This window comes from Sitophilus oryzae, unplaced genomic scaffold (assembly GCF_002938485.1).
Source record: "Sitophilus oryzae breed Bouriz unplaced genomic scaffold, Soryzae_2.0 scaffold_381_pilon_pilon, whole genome shotgun sequence".
Classification (NCBI taxonomy): domain Eukaryota; kingdom Metazoa; phylum Arthropoda; class Insecta; order Coleoptera; family Curculionidae; genus Sitophilus; species Sitophilus oryzae.
The window spans coordinates 870,268-877,084 of record NW_022146953.1 but is presented as its reverse complement, the minus strand read 5'-3'; the positions used below and the strand labels follow the sequence as shown (position 1 = coordinate 877,084).

At 32.3% G+C, this 6,817-nt stretch overlaps 1 protein-coding gene across 3 annotated transcripts in view; it reads right to left on the bottom strand.

Moving 5' to 3' along the window:
- Window positions 1-6,817, bottom strand: part of LOC115885361 (lachesin-like) — a 249,699-nt gene that overhangs the window by 226,224 nt on the left and 16,658 nt on the right. The gene's annotated exons all lie outside the window — the stretch shown is intronic.

Genomic DNA, 6,817 nt, shown 5'->3' with positions numbered 1-6,817 from the left:
ATCATATCTCAATTTTTTCAAATGGAACAAGAGTGGTTCATTGGCATATTTGGAAAAAGCATTTTTTTACTAATAATTTGGAACCACACACTTGATATTTCGAGCCAAATTGTCGTTACGAACCGCATGTTAAAATTTGAAAAAACCCTATGCGAAAATGTCAAAAGTTGACATATGATATGTCATTCTATTCAGTGTGTCATTTTCTATCGAATAAAACAAAAAAATACCGAGGGTGTCATTAAAAAATCAAAAGTAGTAATTTCCGGCGAAACAGAGTGGCGAAAAACAGTTGAATACCGTCAATCAATCCTAATTAACGTCATATTCTATCATACCAAATCTCGTTTTTTTATCTGAAAAAATTAAAAAGTTATAGGGGTCAGCCACTTTTGAGACGCACCCGGTATACAGTATTTTATATAATAATTTTGAACTGTTCATCTAATAATACTGTTTCTAAAATGGAGAATAAAAATATGCCTACAAAAATACATTTCAATATAACGATATACCACTCTTCCGATTGTTGTGTTTATATCGATATTTATCAATAATCGATACTTATGGAAATGCCTATTGTTACATCGATATATATGTAGGTGCTGCTATATCGATAATTTAAAGTCACCCATTGTTGTTCGATAACTATCGATATATCGAAAAAAGTTCCATCCCTAGTTACAACCCTGCAAAAATTATACTCTTTGGTTTTTAATATACAAAGGATCTATTTTACTGGTATTAGTGTATTTTAGGGGGTTCAATATTTAAAAAATAATAAAATTATGTATATTTTTAACTTCCTGTAAAGAAGTTAAATTTATTTAAGTTATAACACCTCTAAAATTGTTTTTTAAAGGGAGACTAAATAAATTATACCCTGTAAGTGGTAGATTATGGAAAGATAGATAGATAGACTTCCTTTTGATGAAAAAAATCCTAAAAAAGAAGAGTAGGCATTATGGAATTAAGGGCTGAACCGGAGACAAAAAACTGCGATACTTTTTTTCGTGAAAATGGCAAGATAAAAAGTGAAAATGAAATAAAAATAGATTCAGCCTTTTAAAAGAAAAGTCTGCGGAGAATAAATAAAAAATTTACGATTATTCGATTGGAATTTAAAAAAGAATCATTTTTGTCTCGACAAAAATACTAGAATTGGGTATTACACAGTATTTATATACAGGGTATTTCATATGGATAGGATGTAGATGCAGATTAGTGGAGTGTTCGTTCCTTTTCTAGCTACTACTTACTCTTTCTCTTTTACTTTTTTACTTTTACTCTACATACTCTTTTCTACTACCCAAACCTGGGTAGGAGAACTTTATTTATTTCTTTGTCTAATTTGTTCAACTTATCTAGATATTCTTTGATCAACTTCGAATTCATGGTTACTGGGTTGATCGCTTTTAATACTACTTTACTCTCGTATAAGATGGCTATTTCTTGTTTCCCGATAGTTCCTCTATCTGAGATAATATAGCAGTTTTATTTTTTTTATCTGAGACGTCGAACTTTTTATCTACTGCATTTCCTATTCGAAAAAAGCGTAAATAAATAAAAATACAGAATACACACACGCATCCAGCCCCTAACTTACAAATTTTAATAAAAATATGCAAAAATCTCGAAATTTGTACATTTATATTCAACCCGAAGACCCATTCTCTGATATCTTGTGTGACTCGAAAATTCTGAAGACACCGAAAAAAAAGTATGTGGAAATGAATAAGTTAAGGGATATCAAAGGAAAGTTTACCCAAAAAATCTGGGTAGGGGAAGGTTTTGCTGTGGAATGTCGCGAAGGTAAAACGCTGATAGAGGATGGTGGAGTAAAGAGGGACATCAGAGGTATTTTCTTTTTGTTTGATGAATATGAAAACGCTGAAAAAGGTTATATTTTTTGTTCAGTGTGTTTTAAGATATAACAATAAAAAAATCAGTATTAAAAATTCTTATACAAGTAGGTACTTCTTGTGATTTATATTTATTTTTATATATTTTTTTCTTTTATGTTCGAAGAGAAGTGTTTTTTCTTGGTAATATTTTTATTTTTTGCCTGTTTTTATTATGGCTCTCCACACAAAATAAAAGACATGAATCTTCTTTATTATTCTTGAACGGTGTAAAACAAGAATAAGCAACTTATTTTGAAATGAACTATAAATCATAAAAGAATTCAGTTAGTATAACAGTTTCACTATAATAAAAATAAATTAAAACAACATTGTAAAAATGCATTTTATTTAATTGTAACAAGTTTTTAACTTAGTAGAGTTTACTAATAATAACTTTTTCTATTAATAAAAAGAGAAAAATACGCACTAAATATGGATTTAAAGTATTACAAACATATTTTCAGCTTATAAAACTACTTCGAAAATTCGTACAACAAGGATTTTTAAACCAAATAAACATTAAAACACACTCTTATTATAAAGGTTTCGACCCTGTGCGCATTGTAATTTACTCCTCTACAACATAACACTATAATAAAATGGTTTTACAACTCCACAATACTATTCAGAAGAAATTAATTATGCTGTCCCAACAACTCCAGCTTAACATTCAACGATACGCCCTTAACTTTTCTTTTGCCCTTATGTCCATTCAACACAAACATACAGGAACTATACCCTTTTTTGTTTTCACCCTCTGCCCTTAGCGCTGCGGAAAAACCGCAAGGTCTGGATAAATTCTGGAAAGAGATCAACACACTGCTGTGCTTTAATTGCCTCAGCCTCGAAAGGACTAATCTAATAATCCAGTGGCGTTCCAGCTAACAAGAGAGTTCTGCAAATTTCGAGTTATAGCACTTTTATATTACACACAACCAAACTTATATAGGTTTACTCTTTATTTCTGGCTAAATTTCTTGCATGAATAAAAATTGGTATACAACTTTAAGATAAGGCTTTTTGTTCTAAATAAACATGATAATTAAGAATAAACGACTGCTGCGATTTATTTTCTTTTGAATTTTGTGTTCAGTGGTAAAATCACGATTGTCCGGTAATTTTCATTCGATCCAAAAAAAATAAAATAAATTCTTTATGTTGGATTAACAGATGTACAGAGGGGAAGAAATATTGCTCTCAGCGAACAAGGAATGCTCCAAAGAAACGTAGTAGAGATAGTAGGCGTTACCCAGGGTGTTGTATTGAAAACATATGCAAGGTACTTGGAATTAGGAACACAACACAAGGATAGGCCCAGACAAAGTCGTCAGAGAGTCACAACTGAACAACAAGACCGCCTTGTGTACCAAATTGCTAGAATAAATCTCTATGTTTCTCATCCAGAGCTACAACGACAACTTGTGGCAGCTACAAGAGTGAACGTTTCAGTTGAAACCATAAGAAAAAGGCTTCGTGCTCGAGGGTTTTACAGTAGGAGAGAGTTACGGATCCCACAGTTTTCTCGGCAAAATAAAATTGACCGGCTAAATTGATGCCTACAACATAAAATCTGGACAAATGAGAATTGGCAAAATGTTCTTTTTTCGGATGAGATCAGAATTGGCCTAAGATCAGATAACCATCGAATTCGGGTTCTCAGAGCTCCAGGAAGACGAGCGACACCTCAGGCTGCCAAATCTGTATCAAGATATACAGGTGGAACTGTAATGTTCTGGGGAGGTATTATACTGGGAGCAAAAACTCTATTTTTACCACTTCAACAAACTTTAACGGGTCGGAGATATGTTGATTTGATGCTAGAACCAATTATTACTCTTTAGAGATCTGCAATTGGAGATAATTTTAACTTCTTGTACGATAGTGCACCTCCCCATATCAGCAGAGTGACTAGAGAATGCCTTGAAACGGAAGGTGTCATAGTTTTGGACTGGCTTGCATGTTCAGCAGATCTAAACACTATTGAACGCTTGTGGGACTACCTCAAAAGAAGGGTTAAGAAGGGTTAGAGCTAGAAGGGTAAGGACTGAGTGTTATTCATCAACACAAAATTGGGGACACCCTGTAGAACTCTCTGTATTTTTAAACAGTGCTCTGAATTAACCTTTATATGCTCACAAAATTCCATTTCAATAGAAACTGTCGTTCTCCTTGGAGCCTCCGAGGCGTATCAGAGGCGCCACCCTAACTACGCCACTGGAAAATACAGCTAATAAAGAGTAAATAAACCCCGTTTTGATATTGCCAAGAATGGGGGCGGAATAATTATAAATTTGCGAAGCATCACTCCGAGGAGAATGTCGATACCGACACGGAATTTTCGCAGCAAAGTTTTCCATTCTGGCGAAAAATAAGGAAATAAGTTTCCCAGACGTTCTGTGCTCGAGCCGAGCCCTTTTTCCAATAAGGGCTCTCCCGGATTAGTCGAGTGCACACTGGGTTTTGGGACGGCTAAATGGGAAATAAAAGAAAATCATTGGAATAAAAGAAAAATACGATTTTTTGGAATATTTTCTGGAAAAGGTATATCTACCAGTTCTTTTATGCGTTTAAAGAATAATTGGTTTAAAAAAAGAGGTTCTCTTTTATTTTTAGAGGGTTTGAATTCGATTGTGTTTTTTTTTAAACGTTTTTGTTTAATTGAATAAGTTATTCTATTTTTGACATATTGAATCTGAAAAATATTGTTTAATGCCGTTTAACCATCGAAACTTTTTCAAAAGTTGCGAAAATCACAAATCTTTGTAATCAAAATGTGACATCGAATTTGACAATGACAATAGCTATTTATGTAACAAGTTGCGAAACGAATGAGATTTTTTGTGAATGCGGAGAATTTGAGATTTTCATGCTATTATTATTATTTATTTTTAAACAATTTTTAAAATGTTCTGGTAATCGGTTTCTAATGCATTGTTTAATGACAAAGTTCTGTCAGATTCAAACGTCGCCGCATTTCCTACAAAATTTTGTGAAAAAAATGAGTGATAATGACGAGTCTTTGGATATTCAACAAGCTGCTGAAACTGCGCTATCCACGTTAGTGCCCGAAAAGTCGAAAAACTTATACGAGACCACCTACAACAACTTTGAAACCTTGGTCAAAGAAAAACACGTTGAGAATTTCACACAAAAGGTATTGCTAGCCTATTTCCTAAAGTTATCCACTACCTAGTTCTATCTAGTTCATCAATTATAATACGTTAAGTACACTAAAACTAAAAAAAATATATTATGTCCACTAAAACTGTCCTGTAATGCACTCAAATGCACTTAATACACGAAAAGTCTTAGAAAAAACAAAAAAAAAACTTACGAGGATTTCCTGGTTGGTAGGATTTCCATTCTACTGAATCTAAATTAAAAAAAAAGGAAAAAAAACAGAGAAAATAAAAGAATAATAATAAAATCAAGAGAGTGACGATTTAAAAATCTTATTTTTATGTAAAACAGGACCGGCCCAGACCTATATTCCACTCGGGTGACGCAAAATTAATGGATCCTTTTGTTTTTCCTTTATTAAAATATAAGTCGCATTAAAAAAGATAAATTTACAAGCGATGTTTGTCGTGGAAATTTCTGAACTTAAACGGGCCGTTCTCATTTTTCATCTCTAACCAGGCTACGACGGGGATTTTTTTCTCGTTTTTCTTAAACAACCTTCACCCCCTCCAAGGCTCGGTGGCTGGTCTGAAACGTCATTTTTATTAATTTTTTCGCTCCGGGTGATTTTCCCCCGTAAAACGAGATTGTTTTAATAGGACGGAAAAATGAAAAATGATAATTTTATCGAAGATTTCGTGTAATCAAAGAAAATGACGTCATGGTAGGTGTAGAAATAATTGTAAGAGAAAAGTTACGTCAAGTTTAATCCTGTATTTAATATATATATATATATATATATATACATTCAGTTTACAACATTCTACCATAGTAGAAGGAAAAGAGTAGTTGCACTCTCCCAAATATTTTCTGCCAGTTTTTACAATCTGTCGAATATCAGTAGCTTGCAGAGCGTTTCATAGCCAGAAATAGGGTAGGAATCTCGGAATTCAAGATAACCGGCTGTAAACTCGTATAAACCTTTATTTTAACATGCTAAAACATGTCTCAAAACTTACATATGATAGCGTGTGCGCGACTTGTAGATAACTGAGGTCAAAGGTCAAAAAATCGATTTTTTGTGCATTTTTTGCAAATATCTTGTTCCCTTTCACATTTACGCTATTCGTATTTATTATAAATATTGTAGAGAATAAAATTCTCTACAACTTTTGTTTCAAAATTTTTTTTGTACCTCAAACCGTTTTTGAGATAGAGGGCGGTGAGTGCGCAGTCTTTCAATATGTACGGTATCATTCAAGTTCAACCTGTAGTCTCGGTCAAAAACACGCCGTATAAAGTCCGTTAATTATTGAAAAATATATAATTATAAATAATTTACATTTTTTCATAAAAGATCATATTGATTATAATATTTTTTTTTCATAAATTAAGTAGATATATCTTCATTTATAATAACACTTACCTCTTTGTACAATTAGAAAATTATTAACTTTAATTATTACATTTTAATTAATTATAGTTAGATTTATACTAATTACATTTAAAGTAAATAAAAACACTAGAAATACATTTTTAATTTATATGTCTATTAAAAAATACGATTTCATACATTTCTCTCATGGTTGGAATTAAAAAAATTGAATAAAAATAAAAAGAACTCCATGTTCTTATTTTTAGTTTTCTTCTTCTTCTTAATCATCGCCGTCTGGTCGTTGTGGAATTTCAAATTCTTCTTCATTTTCATCTTCAACGACATTTGCCTCCAAGTCTTCTAGGATTTCGGGATCAAATGTACCATCTTCATTTACACCACTCTGATAGACAAGCTT